Raw genomic sequence first — 18,510 nt, 5'->3', positions numbered from 1 at the left:
TCTTCACAGAGTGGGTTTAGAAGGAACATATCTCAACATAACAAAGACCAGATATAGCAAACCCAGAGTTAATGGCATACCCAATGGTGAAAAACTGAAAGCTTTTCCTCTAAGATAAGGAACAAGACAATGGTGTCTACTCTCACCACTTTTATTCAACATTGTATTGGAAGTCTTAACTGCAGCAGTTAGACAAGAAAAAGAAATAAAAGGCATCCTAATTGGTAAGGAATAGTGTCATTGTCACTATTTGAAGATGACATGGTACTATATATGGAAAATTCTAAACTCCACCAAAAAAAAAAAAAAAAACCCTCAGGATACAAGTTGGCAGGATACAAAATTAAGATACAGAAATCTGTTGCATTTCCATACACTAATAACAAAGTGGCAGAAAGAGAAATTAAGAAAGCAATCCCATTTATAAAGAATAAAATACCTAGGAAAACATGTAACCAAGGTGAAAGAATTATACTCTGATAACTATAGGACTCTATTGAAAGAAGTTGAAGATGACACAAATGGAAAGATATACCATGCTCATGGATTGAATGAATTAGTATCATTTAAATGTCCACACTACCTAAAGCAATCTACAGATTCAGTTCAATCCCTAACAAAATACAAATAGTATTTTTCACAGAACTAGAACAAATAATCCTAAAATTTGTATGGAAATGCAAATGACCTCAAATAGCCAAAGCACCCTTGAGAAAGAACAAAGATGAAGGTAGCACAATCCCCAATATCAAGCTATACTACAAAGCTCTAGTAATCAAAACAGTATGGTACTGGCACAAAAACAGACACATAGATCAATGGAACAGGATAGAGAACCCAGAAATAAACCCACACCTATATGATGAATTGATCTATGACAAAGGCGACAACAGTATACAATGGGGAAAAGACAGTTTTGCCAATAAATGGTATTTGGAAAGCTGGACACCTACATGCAAAAGAATGAAACTAGATCACTTTCTTACACCATATACAAAAAAAAAAGAAAAGAAAAGAAAACCTCAAAATGGATTAAAGACCTAAATGTAAGACCTGACACCATAAAACTCCTAAACAAAAACATAGGTGGTAGCTTCTTGGACACCACCCCTAGCAACATATTTATGGACATATCTCCTCAAGTAAGGGAAACAAAAGCAAAAATTAACTATCAGAACTATACCACACTAAGAAGCTTTTGCACATCAAAGGAAACCATCAATAATACAAAAAGCCAACCTACTGAATAGGAGAAGACATTTGCAAATGATACACTGGATAGTCAATATCCAAAATATATAAGGAACTCATACAACTCAACTCCAAAAACAAATCTGATTAAAAAGTGAGCAGAGGACCTGAATAGACAGTTTTCAAAAGAAGACATATAAATGGCCAACAGACACATGAAATGGTGCTCAACATCACTAATGATCAGGGAAATGCAAATTAAAACCACAAGATACCACCTCACACTAGGCAGAATGGCTAGTATCAAAAAGACAGGAAACAAGTGTTGGTTAGGATATGGAGAAAAGGGAACTCTTGTGTACTGTTGGTGGGAATGTAAATTGGTGTACGCACTGTGGAAAACAGTATGGAGTATTTGAGCCTAGAGAATAAAAAAGAGTCTCCTTGGGAAACATCTCATCTTAGGCAGTAGGCTGTTCAATGAGCAGTGCTTGCTGGGAGGAGCTGTCTCACTGGGAGTACTAGTTGCTGTTGAGACCTCCAAACCCTGGTCTCTCCCTTCATCATCATGTTGTCACAGCCTGAGCACCAGTGGGTCACTGGTTGCTCCTCCAGTTTGGAGATGCAGACAAAAGGGCCATAGTCTATCACAGGGCAGAAAGTTTTATGGCAATTGTAAATGAGTCCAGGTGAGGAGTTAGAGCCACTAGTCTCTTCCGAATTAGTAAAAGAGATTATAATTGTTTTCTTATCACCTGGAATTCTAGCCTTTAACCAACAAGTTTTCTTTTCTCTACTTTGTCCCAATACCCTGAATTATGTCTCTTTGGACTCCATTAAAGTTCTCTTTTCCCTTGACCATTATCTCAACAAACAATACAATATAGACTTAACTGAACTGCCTTTATGCAACATTTCAAACAAACTCCAATGATATTTGAGAGTTCAGACAACAAGTACTGCTCCTTATCACCCTTTGTTCTCATTTCCATCAAAACAAAACAAAACAAAATAGGTAGATAAAGACATATGACAGAGAGATGGATAGATAGAAAGAAATAATAGGATAGACTGACAGATGGGTAAATAGATGGATGATAAATAAATTAGAAAAGGGAAGGGAAGGAAGGAGAAAGGAAGGCAAGAGAAGAGCGCAGAGGAGAGAAAAAGAAAGGAGGGGAGGGGATGGTAGAAGAAGGGAGAAGAAGAGATAGGTAAGATTTGGACAACCCTTTGATGGCTAAAAAAAAAAATTGTAAGTATTCTTTGAACTAATCCTTTGTGAAAAGAATAATCTTGTTTAGAAATCTAATTTGCAAAATTAAAGCTCATTTCCTTAATTCCCTGACTTACACACCCAAAAAACTATGACACCTGCCAGGCAAAGGTGCATTTGAAGTAGGAAAGCCCTAAGAAAGAGTTAGAAGGTCACTCTGGAAATGTCTTCTTAACCTCTGAATCAGAATTCATCTTAAAATCCCTGGGGTAAAAGAATCAGTTCAGAGTCAAAGCCAGAGCACTCTACTCCAAAGATCTCTTTACCTGTGCTTCCCAGGTAAACAACACTCTTAAATCAAGATTAATCTCACTATAATGATGAAGAACTGGCATTGTCTCTCAATAAGGATCAGCCAGTGGATTGTGGCAGCTCAAGAAGGGAGTCAGGAGCAGAGTTTCAAGAGCCACTGTTTGTGTAGTCCTCACTTAAAATCCCTGTAGTGAGTTTATTCCCTCAAGGGCCCAGAAGACTTCTATTTCCCATTCAAATAAGCACCATGATTTATTCTTGGCTGTAGAACCTACGACATTCCAGAGACTCAGATGAGAAGACAAACATATCCTGGACGATAAATTCTTAAACTCTGATGTACATATGAATTTTCCAAAGAGGAGGATCATCATAATGGTAAGCTCCCAGCACCCAACCCTCAGAGTCCTACAACATATGACCAAAATTATTACTACATTTTTTTTGTTTGTCTGTTTCTTTGTTTAGAGAGAGTGCGTGTGAGCAAGGGAGAGGGATAGAGGGAGAGAGAGAATACCAAGCAAGTTCCACACTCAGCACGGAACCTGACATGGGGCTCAATCCCACGACACGGGGATCATGATCTGAGCCAAAATCAAGAGTTGGATGCTCAACTGACTAAGCCTCCCAGGTGTCCCTATTACATGTTTTTTGTTTGTTTGTTTGTTTGTTTGTTTGTTTGTTTTAAACACACCCTGTGTCTCACCTTTACATCTTTACTCATATGCTCTCTTTTGTCCATAGAGCTTTCATCCTCCAACTGACCAGGCTTCAAAGTCCAGCTTAAATTTTTTAGAAAATCTTCTCTGATCTTCTGAGTTGGATTTTATTGTTCTTTTTCTAGTATTTCTTCAAAAGTTTTATTTTTGTGACTCTTATTCTATTGTAATTAAGGGCTTATATATCTGCCTTCTCTACTATGTAATAAGCTCCTTGAAGATGGGAATAATTCCTTATTACTTTTTATACCCTCAAAGGACCCAGGAAAATTCTTTGCACCTAAAAGCCCATATATAAATATCTGCTAAATTCACATGTGTATATATTTAAGAAATCATACACTGGAATTTAGTGTTTTTGAAACTGATCATTATGATCATTTATCTATGTAGACAAAATGTAGCTTTCAAGGCTTTGGCAACCTATCTCTTAGGAATTGACATAAAGGTCTTAAAGACATATTTATCATAGCCATGAAGTATCCTCTCCACCCAACTTTGGCCTCTCCCTCAAATCACAGTGATGGCTGAGCTTATGGATAAAATTATCACTTTAGAGAAAAATAATTGTTGTAATCTTCTTTCCTGGTTAAAAACACAAGGAAATATTTCACCCTCTGAAGAGCCTAGTATATGAGAGATGAAAAATATTTCAATTCAGAAATAGGAATGGCAGGGATAAATTCTCAAGGCTTCAGAACGCTTTGTAAAATCCACCATGGACTTTCAATCCTTGTAGTTAGCAAGTCCCAGAAGCTACATGGTGCAGCAAAATGGCTTTGGACTTACCCCAGTTCAGCCACTGATAGCCTTTGAGACCTTATTGACTGCAAGCAAGTCACTCCTTGCTTGCAGTCTCAATTTCCCTATCAATAAGCCAACATACTGGCTAATCTCTAAGGTTCCTTTTATCACCGATCTCTGACTCTGAGATATTAAGATGTCTCTAGTCTTCAGCCATTTGAAGCAATACAGCAAAGGGACAAACAATCTGAGCTCTAGAATCAGACCCCAAGAGAGGTCTAAATCCTACCTTGGCCCCTCAGCTGTGTAGCATCAAGGAAGATAGATAATCTCTCTGTTCTCAGTTTCTCCATCTGCAGGGAAGTTAATAATAATAGTAACTTGTTATTTTAAGGACTAAAAGAGATGTGTAAATTGCTTAGCACAATGCCTGGCACATAATAAGCACTTGATAAATTTTGCAACTATTAACTTAAGTGGGATCTATTTTTCCCCCAAGCAGTTAAGCACTCATTTATGCTTCTAAATATCAGTTTACAACCACATATATGTTAATAAAAGAAGATGGTACTTGAAGGATGCATTATACACCGTGTAATTTCAAGCAGTTTAGCACTTGGCTATCTCAGTGTGTTTCCACACTTGAGATTACCAACACTGCATCTTATTAAAAGAATATGTTACTTGAAGGGAGCCATTATACATATTATAGTTTAAAATACTATAGTTTTAGGCAGTTAAGTGAAAGGTTATTCCCATATGCTTCTACACATAAGTTTATAAATCCATATATTTTAATGAAAGATGCTACTTGAAGGATAGTTTATACACAGTGAACTTTCAAGCACTAGGCCATTCATTTTTTTTTAAATATAATTTATTGTCAAATTGGCTAACATACAGTGTGTACAGTGTGCTCTTGGTTTTGGGGGTAGATTCCCATGATTCATCACTTACATACAACACCCAGTGCTCATCCCAACAAGTGCCCTCCTCAATGCCCATCACCCATTTTCCCTCTCCCCCACCACTCCATCAATCCTCAGTTGTTCTCTGTATTTAAGAGTCTCTTATGGTTTACCTCCCTCCCTCTCTGTTTATACCTATTTTTTCCCCTTCCCTTCCCCCATGATCTTCTGTTAAGTTTCTCAAGTTCCACATATGAGTGAAAACATGATATCTGTCTTTCTCTGACTGACTTATTTCACTTAGCATAATACCCTCCAGTTCCATCCACGTTGCTGCAAATGGCCAGACTTCATTCTTTTTCATTGCCAAGTAGTATTCCATTGTGTATATAAACCGCATCTTCTTTATCCATTCATCAGTTGATGGACATTTAGGCTCTTTGCATAATTTGATTATTGTTGAAAGTGCTGTTATAAACATTGGGGTTTATACATGTGCCCCTATGAATCAGCACTCCTGTATCCTTTGGATAAATTCCTAGTAGCACTAGGCTATTCAAATGGATCTATTTTCAAAAACAGTAAATGTATCCTGAGACTACTAAGGGAAAACTACCTTTTGCAGGTATGTGCCCAACTATGCCCTGAGGCAGTCAGGAAACAGCCATGGACTCATGAAGGTGAGCCCTTCAAGAGTCCTTCTGGTAAGTCAGAGCCATATGCTCCATGAGTGTATTTTCTTGGTATGAATAATTTTGTTTGTATTTAATTGAATTATTTACCAACATTTAAAAATCAGGATTTCATATTTCTGTCTTATTTTGAAACATTGGGAGTATCTGGCAATAGTGAACTTGCATTCCTGCATAGCATTAATAACTAAAGCTTCCCTCTGAAAGTTTCCATCACTCTCTAATGTCCTCCACCCAGCCTGTTCTCCTCATTTACACTACATGCCTCACCCTTCTAGATATTTCATTTTTGATCCCCTGTCCTAGGGAATGAAGACAGCTGTTCTTATCCCTTAAATCCCACAAGCAGAGTCTAAGAAAAAACCAACACACAGAGGGAAGTGGAACTGAAACATGGAGTCAGAGGGAGCCCTAAATATATCATTTGATCTCTGGATCCAGCTCTGCCTGAAACCCATACATCCTTAGCTTTCCCAGTTAAATGAGTCATTAAATTCCCTTTTTAAACTGAGGTAGCTTTATTTGGGTTTTTGTCCCTTGCAACCATGAGACATAACCAATTTCATGACTAAGGTGGTCAATTCATCCTTGTTACATCACGGAGAGTCCTACATCCCTGGAAACCTCTCACTTCCATGAAAACTGGGAATGGTGATCAGACTACTCATGACAGTAATGATTTCAAGTCAGAGGCTATCATCAAAGCCTATGCCCCCTACCACATCTTCACTTTCTCTCACTTTCATTTCCAATATTTGTTATTATTATATTATCAAAATATGGGCCAGAACTTTGTCTCTAATACGATCTTCCTATAAAATGAACAAGGCTCTTTGGAGAAATGGCTGATTCTAGGCCTGAAGCAGAGAATATACAAGATAGCCTGGAGCATCTTGTAGTACTAGAAAGTAAGGAAGTGCTCAAAAAACAAAATCATGGGAGCATGAGATACAGGAACCAGCCGAAAGAGCTCCCAATGGCTAAAGCTGGAGCAACTTGAGCAACTAATAAATGACAAAATATTGTATTATACCCAAAGTATAAATAAATATCCATGGGTCCATACTGACGTAAATAAATGGCTGAAAGAAATTTTTTAAAAAAGAAGAGACAAATCTCCCTTACAAAAGAATTCCAAATACTTTATGTTGATACTCTCCCCTTCAAGAGGTGGCATTTAACTTCCCACCTCCTTCCCCCTTTAGAGTAGACTGGACACAGTGACTGGCTTCCAAGGGAAGAATATGGAAATGGAGGAAGAAGTAACTTTACAGTGGAGAAAGGTTGACTACCTTGGCCAGGTGATCAAAAGTAACATCAACATGATGAATTACCTGGATATGTAACCTTAATATGGTATAATGAGAATGACACTATATGTTTGTGGTCTTCTTCCTAAAAACCCATGACCTCTGTCTAATCATGAGAAAAACACTGAAGCGATCCAAACTTGAGGAGCATTCTGCAAACAAACCTGAACAGTACTTCTAAAACTGTACAGTCATTAAGGCAAGGAAAGTCTGAGAATCTGTCACAGACCAGAAGAGGCTAGGGAGGCAGAATGACTAAATGTAAATGTCTTGGGTGGGATCCCAGAACAACAACAACAAAGGGCATTAGAGAAAAACTGGTGAAATCTAAATAAAGCATTATGTTAATAATAATGTACCAATGTTTATTTTTAACTTGTGACAAATGTACATAGTGATATAGATTGTTAGCAATAGGGGAAATTGGGTAAAGAGTATACAGGAGTTTTCTGCACTTCCTTGCAACTTTTCTGGAAATCTAAAACTATGCTACAATTTTTAAATTATTAAAAAAATAATATATCAGTTCATATTCTAAAGAAAAGCCCCACTACAAAGAATGATGTGGCTTCATCCATTTTGAAAACTTAAAAAAGTGCACTTTAGAAAAGATGAATTTTATGTAATTTATATATTTTCCATATTAAATAACAGTTCAGTGTCATCTGTCTGGACTTTTCCCCATATAATTTATTGCAAGTAAGTTGTACCACAAGATTTGATTGACCTACTTCGATCATTCATTAAACTTACAAACTAATGCTTGTTCTTACATGTCTTGGAAGAACAAATTAATACTATCTGAACAAATTAATAACCTAGGCTCCTAACTCCTGTGATTTTGGCAGGTTATATTTTCACTTTCTAAAACCTGTACATAAGGGAATTGTTAGGTAGGGATCTATTCTCCTATCAATATGCATATGGAGTTATCCTTAATGAGTGTTACAAGAATGCCTCCGAGGAAGAGCAGACTTCATCATGCCTTCTTATCAAAGCAATGAAAAGCTGGCCCAGTGCCCTAGTGAAAGACTTAGATGGAAACATCAAACACAAATCCTAACGATAAGAAAGCAATTCATTTACTCAACAACACTCTTAACACCTGAGCTAAGAATACAGAAATGACACTGAAGTTTTCCATTTTTCAAGGGCAAAATAGCAACATGTTAAACAAAGGGTGTAGGATGTTAAGCAGATGAAATTGAGTTTTTTAAATATGCAGTTGGGTATTCAACTAGGACATCAGAAGAGATGTGTAGTATGAGTAAATATGCATTTAATGAATAAACACTGATCACGAACTTCCCACTGATTGCCTTTTTGGGGCTCTACAGAGGATGCAGAAATGATTAAGACACAGTCCATACTGTCAAGACACTTGTTGTCTAGTAAGTTGGATCAGGGAAGTATACCATATTAGTTTCAAGCACAAAGGAGAAATTAATATGTGCCCCAAGAAAATTAGAAAGTGCTCCTGGATGTCAAAGTGGAAGACATTAACTCTAGTTATAGACAGGGAGGTAGACAGCATTTTGAGATAGGTTTAAATTTTAATGCAAACTAGACAGCTTTGGATGGGAGTATTACAGGCAAAGGGACAGCCTCAGCAAAATCATTCAGTTTTTCTGTTTACTTAGGGTATATGTAAATAAGTCGTGGCAAAGGTGACTTTGAAGAGGAACTGAGATAGATGCTAAGTCTAGGGGAAAGAGTGAGATGAGGAGCATGATGTTTATGTGCTCTTAACACATCTCACCTCAGATTGCTTTATCAGTTGTAAAAGAGAAAATAGTAACTGTACTGTAGAGAGATCAGACAACACTTTCATCAAGTGTTCAATATTAACATGATGCCATACCCCAAGAAGGATACCTCATTTCTTTTGCAGTCGTCTAGCCACACATCCACTCATAAGGAAATCTGAATCTAAACATGAGGAAACATCACAAAAACCCAAATTGAGGAATATAATATAATTGGCCCATGTTATTCAAATATGTCAGTGCCAGAAAAGACAAAGAAAGGTGAGGAGTTCTTCCTGACTGAAGGAAACTAAAGAGATAAAACTAAATGCAATACATGATCTTGGACTGGATCCTGAGCTAGAGGGAAGAAGTGGCAGAAAAAAACAATATTGAGACAACTGACAAACTGAAATATAAACTGTACATTCTTTTATTTATTTTTGAGAGAGACAGAGAGATGCACACATGCATGTATATATGCAGGGGAGGGGCAGAGAGAGAGAGAGAGACAGAGAATCCCAGGCAGGCTCCACGTTGTGAGGGACAAGCCCAATGCAGGGCTTGAATCTCACAAACCCCATGCAGTTATGACCTGAGCTAAAAATCAAGGGTTGGATGCTTAACTGCCTGAGCCACCCAGGTGAGCAGGAGAGAGTAAGAGAGAAAGGGGGGACACAGAATCCAAAGTAGGCTCCAGGCTCTAAGCTATCAGCACACAGCCCGACGTGGGGCTCAAACTCACGGACATGAGATCATGATCTGAGCCAAAGTCGGAAGACGTCCCAAAACTATTACTGTTTTAGATGTCAAACTTACATGGATTGAGATCCACTCACGCCAGAGGTCATTTTCCATACTTGTTAATATGGAATCAGTTTTGAAAATCACTATTAGCGGGGCGCCTGGGTGGCTCAGTCGGTTGGGCCTCCGACTTCAGCTCAGGTCACGATCTCACAGTGTGTGAGTTCGAGCCCCGCGTCAGGCTCTGGGCTGATGGCTCAGAGCCTGGAGCCTGCTTCCAATTCTGTGTCTCCCTCTCTCTCTGCCCCTCCCCGGTTCATGCTCTGTCTCTCTCTGTCTCAAAAACAAATAAACGTTAAAAAAAAATTAAAAAAAAAAAAAGAAAATCACTATTAGCATATTGGTACCATTGCCAGATAATAGTTCTCAGACAGACACACACACACACACACACACACACACACACACACAAAGAGCAAAGTAAATGGAGAAAGAGAATGATAAGCTTTTCTAGTTAACAGAATGAACTGAAGACCAAACTTGTTCATGTTCAAATGCATGGGTTTTAGTAACTATGTTTTATTCTTACCAAATCTCTAGGATATTAATATAGGAACTGCTTAGTTAAAAAACAAGCCAACAAAGATACGTACTTTCACTATAAATGTGTTGGGGAGCTTGAGGACCAAATGAAGAATAATTGTTTATGTAATGATAATTATGTCAGGCTAAAGACCAACTTGTGAGAATGACTGTAAACAAGGAACACCAATTAGCAATTTCAGCAATGAGGAACTGGCTTGTAAAGTATAAGGAGAGCATGGGACTTCGTGAAAATGTAGAAAGGAAGTACCCAACATATATACACACTAAGGTGTATCTATGCTGAGAACTATAAAATGTGTGGATACATATGAAATGTAAGCACTTGGATTCTTACTAATACAAATGAACAAGAGTAAAGTTTTCAAAGAGATCTCTAGCACAAGTGAAAGTTTAGGGTTAATGGAAATGCTACATATCTCAGCTCTGAAATCAGTTATGTGAGTGCATGCATTTGTTGAAACTCAGACTGTTCACTTAATATCTGTATATTTTATTCCACCTAAGATATGTCCCAAAAACTGCAGTAGAAAGCACACAAAATTCAGTGTCAGGATACCTGTTCTGTCACAAACTAGTTCTGTGAGCTTAAGCAAGTCATGTAACCTCAGGTTCCTCATCTAAAAACCAAGGACACTGTGTTAAATGATCTCCTTAATACAATACCTACTTCCTTACCAGAGAGTGTAATTGATAATTTTTTTAAAGTAGCAATGAATTTATGAAAATTAATAACCTGACCTAGGACTTTAACAATTTTTATAAATTTTTTTAATATTTATTTATTTTTGAGAGAAAGAGACAGAGTGTGAGCAGGGGAGGGGCAGAGAGAGAGGGAGGCACAGAATCTGAAGCAGGCTCCAGGCTCTGAGCTGCCAGCACAGAGCTCAACGTGGGGCTTGAGCTCACAAACCATGAGATAATGACCTGAGCCAAAGTCAGACACTTAACTGACTGAGCTACCCAGGTGCCCCAGGACTTTAACAATTTTAACTTTAAAAGTTTCAATTATAAAAAAAAAAAAGTTTCAATTATAGAGGTGCCTGGGTGGCTCAGTCAGTTAAGTATCTGACAGCTCAGGTCATGATCTCATGGTTTGTGGGATCAAGTCCCACAAGGAGCCTGCTTGGAATTCTCTCTCTTCCCCTTTCTCTGCCCCTCCCCTGCTCATACACACATGTCTCTCTCAAAATAAAGAAATAAACTTTTAAAAAGTTTCAATTATATTAAGTAATACATGAATATATTGTCATCATAAATAGAAATTCAAATGATACAGACAAAGCAAATATTCCTTCTGGCCCCCTTCTCATAATCCCAGAGAGGACCTGTCCTCTCAACAATACACCAGGTTGTAGTGTATTCTTCTAGGCTTTTTGTTGTTGTTGCTAAAGAGGCAGTATGGCTCTGTGGCTAAGTATGAACACTATGAAGTAATGCTGCCCACGTCCACTTCCCAGTAGGACCATAAGCCCAGCGTAGAACCTTGCTGAAATCACCCAAACTCCCCATGCTTCAGTTTCCCTATCTATAAACAGCAACAAAAATGGCAAACATTCACAAGGTTGTTGTGAGAAGTAGATATGACACACATTAAACAGAACAGAGCCTGGCACCCAGTTGTATCAGTTATTACTGATAAACTCTTTGCTGTTTCATAATAAAATGTCTACACTTGCTTCTTTCAGTACAGTTGAAGAATGAGTAATTTAAACACCCTAACTCAAAAGAAATCACTCAGAGCGTCAAAGTCACTCAGAAAAATCATTGCTCTTGAGCCAAAAAGGTTTCTTCAGTATTATTCAGTATACCTTGCAGACGGAAATCAGGCCCATCCAAGTTCTGCTGCCAACATTTCAGATTTTTGCTTCGTATAGGAAGTACTAAATAGGTGAGGGAGGAGGGAAAACTAAAATTCAAGAGAGCCATGTCCAGCCTTGTTTCTGTAGGTCTATCCCATCACTGAAAATCATCAAGTAGTCATGATACCTAAGGACCCAAGGATGGCAGGAAGCATATCTCATAACACACAGACTTATGTGCAGAGGTATAGTATGCTTGCTCTATCAATCATTCTGCATTTACTTGGTAAAATATTTTCATTTCCTAATGCAGAATTCTTCAATGAAAAAAAAAAAAAAAGGCCTGCCTGGTTGTTTATTATTTCAGTGACACAAAAACACATAGAAATAAACTTTCAACTGACACGAGGGAGAATAAAGTACCACATTTTCTTCCAGTCAATTTTTAACCTTTATACACAGTGATAACAGCCAGTGCCAAAGGTTCTTGATTCTGTCTACGTGAAAGGGCAGTAACTGACAACCTCTAGTCCACAAGTGAACATACTTAAATAATGAAAATATGAGGGCCTTCCTGGCTCCTTCTGCTGGGGTGGACCCTGCATTAGCAGGTGATCTGTTAATTCCTGTGACAACGCACCCTGCAGAGAATGCACCCATGTAGTGCCCTGCTGGAGATGAGAGAGAGAGACCAAGAGGGTGGGGATAAAGGCCTGGAATTGCCCTTTAACCCAACCCAAGCATGTTACCCCGGCCTTCCTGGCTGAATACCATATCAACGTGTTTCCAAGAGCAAGGGCTGAACTTGGGTAGCAGAGTGAACTATGGCCCTTGTGGTGTGATTTAAAGATCCCTCTGCCCCTAAATTACCCGTCTTCTTAAAACTGCTTAATAGCCTGTATTTGGAACTTATTCCTTGAACTTAATAAGCACTGTTTTAAAATGTAAATGTCCCTGAGATAGTTTGTTAATGTAGTAAGTCATCCAATCAGTCATTCTCACCATGGCATGAATTCATTTCATCCATTCTTTTCTTTCTACCAGCTGTCTGAGATCGCTAAATCTAGGGAATGAGAGTTACTGGGTTATGTTTTACCGTTGTTATTCTATTTTTATCTTTTGACTCAGAAGAACTTAAAAGGGAGGGAAAGATAATTTTGGAGCATGGGGCACTGCCAGGGAAGGGGGGTGGGGAGCGTAGATAGGATGGGCAGCTAGAGGACAACAGGAGGGCCCTGATCCCCCAGGGCAAGGAGAGGGACTCAAGAAATAAGTGCAAACTCAAAAAGCCCCATTATTTCACAACTTTGGGACCAGCCTACTTCAGAGAATACTATTCCAGATGTGGGCAATGACCTAGAGTTGTATAAACTCTGCTTAAATTTCAAATTAATAGCACTGGAATTAATAAAGGAGCAATTTTTCAGTGCATAAACTGAATTTAAAATAAACCAATAACTGGGGAGCCTGGGTGACTCAGTGGGTTAAGCTTCCAACTTTGGCTCAGTTCATGAGCTCACAGTCAGTGAGTTCAAGCCCGGGGTTGGGCTCTTTGTTGACAGCTCAGAGACTGAAGCCTGCTTCAGATTCTGTGTCTCCTCTCTCTGCCCCTCCACTGCTCATGCTCTGTCTCTCTCTCAAAAATAAACATTAAAATAACCCAGTAACCACATGAAAAAAGCATAAAGAAAAATTCTAAACACACACACACACATGCATATATCCCATCATGTACATAATTAAAATTTCTGTAAGGAACACAATTCCAAAGCTGTAAGTGATGCAGAGAAAATAACCCCACCTATATATTTCTCCTTCTTCACTGGCAAAACTGAAGGTTGTGGTAGACTTCTATATGATGACATTGGGTGTGTATGGGGGGAGTGGATCATCTTCCCACACTGGCCTGCTCTCCTGTGCTATATTTCATATAGTCATGGCCACAGCCATATATGGAGTGGAATAAGGACAGGACCTACACAGCTGTTGGTCTCCCAAGGATGGAATTGCTGGCTTCCTCTCTTTAAATGTGGGCAGAGCAAATGTGTGAGCCAGCAGCTATGAACTGGCTTCAAATAAATGACTGCTTCCCAGAATTGCCTAGATTGTAAAAATTACTAGGGTGCCTATTTAAAACAAGCCATCCCTCAGAATTCTGATTCAAAAGCTCTCAAAAGGGCCCGGGAAATTGTGTTTTTCTCCTGTACTTTAGATGATTTTTGTAATCAGGCAAGCTTCGTAAACACCAAGACAAGAAATCTGCAATTTCAGGGGCACCTGGGTGGGTCAGTTGGTTAAGCATCCGACTTTGGCTCAGGTCATGATCTCACAGTTCGTGGGTTCAAGCCCCATGTCGGGCTCTGTGCTGACAGCTCAGAGCCTGGAGCCTGTTTTAGATTCTGTGTCTCCCTCTCTCTCTGCCCCTCCCCTGTTCACGCTCTGTCTGTCTCAAGAATAAACATTAAAAAAATTTAAAAAAAAAGAAATCTGCAATTTCAGAAAGAAAACCATGAAGAGGGAGAAGCCAGAGTTGTTTGTCCCCTAAGTTTGGGAATATGCATTAGGAATATGACAAGGTAGATAATTACTTTAGACCCAATCCACTGCCTATCTTGAGCAGAAAATTTTCCATGATGTTCACAGGACACAGGAATCCAAGATAAAGAGGGATTTCAACTCTTACATGTAAAGGCCTATTAATATCCACAAACTCACTATATATAGTGAAACATACAATGAAAATCTTAGTGTCACAAAGCTTTTCTTCCATATGCTGGTGGTAATAAAATCATAGCTCCACCACCACCAAAAAAAAAAAAAAAAATGAATCTCAATATTACAATAGTACAGCCAAAGTTCTGAGATAGTAGACTAAAGCTGGTTAATGCAGCTAATTAAACAGGTGGATACTACTAAAACCTAATTTGAATACAACCCCCAAATGTAATACAACTTTTCACAAGAATTCCTCTACCATAGAGGTGCGTTAGGAACCGTATCCAGCAGCTTCACAAATACATCGTGTGGGCCTAGAAGGGAGCATAGGAAGATAAAAAACAGAAATAATATGGAGTGGTAGAATTATAAGTAAATTTTTCTATATTTTTTCCTTTATTTTTATTTTAATACGGATGTAATAAATAAAAAATTAACTATTGTTAATGTATTACTTGCTCTTTCTATTTTGTCATAAAGCAAATTAAAATATTCCTCAGTGACAATTGAGTCAGTTTACTAAAATTTCTTCTATTAATGAAGATATTATAGTCCATCAACATATTTCTTTGTAATAAACTCATTTTTATTTATTTTTTTAAGTTTATTTATTTATCGAGAGAGAGAGAGAACAGGGGAGGGACAGAGAAAGAGGGAGAGACAGAATCCCAACCAGGCTCCACACTGTCAGCACAGAGCCCTACATGGAGTGGAGCTCGATCCCATGACCACGAGATAACAACCTGAGCCAAAATCAAGAGTAGGGTGCTTACCCAACTGAGCCATCCAGGTGCCCCTAAACTATTTTTAGACATGGAAATAATACAAAAAGCATTGAGAGTCTTCACCCCAATTTATTGAGAGTCTTATCCCAATTTCTGAAAAAGTATTTTATACAGTATGAAAACAGAATTAAATGTTTATTAAAATAGCACTGGACATTCTTAAAACATAAAATATGCAATAGAACTCTCTAAGGCAGAGGGAAGGTGAGTGCAAATTCAAGGGAGTGAGGACACAAGAGACAGGAATGGGCAGGACCTGCTTCATGGGACTTCACTGTCTACAGGTGGCCTGGGTCTTTGCTGCCATCTTCACTGCCTGAGGATGAGGCACCTCAGCCTCCAGAAAGTACACCATGGTTAGTCCTACACACCTTCTCCCCAGAACAGCTCAATGGCAGTAGTGTACAGCTGGAACCATCCTATCTGGGCCTTATGATCCTTTCATGTTTTGATAGAGGGGGGAGGAGAGAGTGCCTAAAGGTGGGACAGGAAGAATTATCACAAAGAAGATCCCAGGCTCTAGAAAGGAGAATCTGGCAGCCTGACAATGCGTGAAAACAACTGATATTGGAGGGAAGGGCTAGAGCCCAACTGTGATGGTGGGGAGAATCATGACCAAGAGAAGGAAATGGCAGAAAAAGGAAAAAATAGAGACCCAAAGAGAAACTGTGAGGACTTGCAACCTTGCTGATCTGCAGAGGAGTGTAGACAGACAGACAGACAGACAGATGCTACTGCCTGAGGGTCCTTAATGATGCTGTTTGTTCTCAGGCAGACCTGGCTGAGCACATGCTTTCCTGTCTGGAATACTTCATGAAGATTTTCCTGTTTGACCACAGCTGACTAAAAGATTTTACTTCCAGATCATTTGTTACTGGGGACGTAACTGCACAACAGAAAGGCAGGTGCTTGAGTCTAGGCCAATGGGAAAAACTGAATTTACACATCTCTCCCCAAGTTTAAAAATATGATGTTTGAAATCTGTACTGAAATCAAAGATGGCTTTCCTATATGATAATTTTTCTGCTTAATATTTTCACTAGGAAGATTTAAGCAGAATCAATAAGAAATTTCTCTTTTTATATTTCGGTTTGAGATTTGATGTTCTCCTTATTTTGAGGAGAGTAACTGGGTTTTACCATTACATCTAATGAAAATAAGAAAAGTAAAAAATTATTTTTAAAAGGCCTTGAGCAGTATATGACAATGTACAAGAATTCATAGTTTTCCTATAAAAGTCTAGTTCTCCTGCCCCTAAGTTTCAGAGAGAGAGGTCTGGCTCAGAAAAACTATTTTGTCAAGTAAAAATGGTTCATAAAGTATTTAGAATTCTCTTTTGATTATTCTTACTGTAGAAAAACAGCAAAAATGGTTATGGGGACTTTTTTAAAATAAAACTTTCATTACATGCAAAGGAAATGGTACAAGCTACACACTAAGCTGTTTGTAGTTTTGAATTAAGTCAAGTAAAGTAAGGAAGCATCCAAGATAAGGCTGAAATACACCCTTCCCACTGAGGATCTGCTATCCCTGATTAAGAAAACTGTAATGAAGCCAATCCTGGCAAAAGCAAGGTGCTAGCAAAAGGAACCTTCTCCATTTCCTTCTACAAATACACACAGCAGGACTTTCATACTCGCTAGGTAGTTACCTCTCTGTCTCTCTCTCCCTTTGTCTCTCTCTCACTCTGTGTCTCTGTGTGTCTTTCTCTGTCTCTGTCTCTATGTTTCTCTGCATGTGTCTCTCCCTAATCCTAGCCCCCTTCAAAAGACTGTGTGGGGGAGTGCCTGGGTGACTCAGTCAGTTAGGCGTCCAACTTTGGTTCAGGTCATGATCTCACAGTTCACGGGTTTGAGCCCTGCATTGGGCTCCATGCTGATTGTGCGGAGCCTGCTTGGGATTCTCTCCCTCCCTCTGTCCCTTCCATGTGTGCTTTCTCTCTCTCAAAATAAATACATCAAGTTAAAAAAAAAAAAAAAAAAAAAGACTGTGTGGAAGATAAGCCACAATGCATTCCAGAATTCCTCAAAGTAGTATTTAATGGATCCTAGAAATTACAAACTACTACAATTCTTCTGGTAGTGCTATGCAGATGCATGACTACTCTATTTTAAGCTAGACTGGGGAGAATACTTGAAGAATTCTAAATTCTCACTCCCCTGGTAATGTGCATTGTTTATCATCCAGATTTGCCATGTGTCAGAAAGCCACTGCTATGGCAGCTATTCAGCAGCTTATGCAAAATGAGCTCAGTTCAGTTAGACAACCGATGTCCATGTAACCTATCACCTGTACTAGAAACAGCTCTGGACTCAAGAGTATCCCCCTGAGGCTTAGTGGGTGGCAAGACAGGCCAGAAGAGGGAAACCAGGAACTCCAAATAGATACAGCCCAAGTGCAGAGGTGGTGATGGCCAAGGGTCCCAAGAATGGTGACTGGTATTTGGGTTTCACAGGAGGCAAAAGGAAGACGATCTGGGGCCCCAGGCAGCACACCAAGCCAGGGAGGAGATTGGCTGGGGCTTGATCATAACACATGGTAAAAGTCAGTCACCAGTCATAATAAAGCAAGCCACATCAGATTCTTTTAAGAATTACTGGTGGTAGGGATAAACCAGTACACGTAAATACATGGAACTATGTATGGGAGAAAAACTCTAGAAGTTATAAGATTAGGTATCTAGTCTCATGTTTACTCCTTACAAACTGGGTGACTTCAGGCAAATCACTTAACCTCACCCAGCCTATTTGGGCAGCTCTAAAGGAGACAATACCTGTCATACCTGTTGCACAGGTTTAATGGACAGATGTGATGAAAGGACAGGTGTGGAAGTAGTTTAAAAACCATAGTGTTCTAGAACTGTGATACAGTCTTCTTTTCTTCTTTATTGCACACCTGAGGGACACTCTGGACTTACAAGAGGTACAGTGGTTCAAAATCCTTCAGCTTTCACCACAGAGGGAAGTGAGGAAGCATCTGGGCTGGGGAAGAATTTGTGCAGCTTTTAAAAGCCTCCTCTGCCAG

At 38.9% G+C, this 18,510-nt stretch overlaps 1 long non-coding RNA gene across 1 annotated transcript in view; it reads right to left on the bottom strand.

Annotated features, from left to right (window-relative positions):
• Window positions 1-4,467: 4,467 nt before the first annotated feature.
• LOC125923112 (uncharacterized) overlaps window positions 4,468-18,510 on the bottom strand; it is a 26,636-nt gene continuing 12,593 nt past the window's right edge. The window contains exon 4 of the long non-coding RNA XR_007457904.1: window positions 4,468-4,535. This is a non-coding gene — a long non-coding RNA (uncharacterized LOC125923112). The remainder of the gene's footprint in view (window positions 4,536-18,510) is intronic.

The sequence above is a fragment of the Panthera uncia genome, chromosome B1 (assembly GCF_023721935.1).
Source record: "Panthera uncia isolate 11264 chromosome B1, Puncia_PCG_1.0, whole genome shotgun sequence".
Lineage (NCBI taxonomy): Eukaryota > Metazoa > Chordata > Mammalia > Carnivora > Felidae > Panthera > Panthera uncia.
This window is presented reverse-complemented; position numbering and strand designations above follow the sequence as displayed.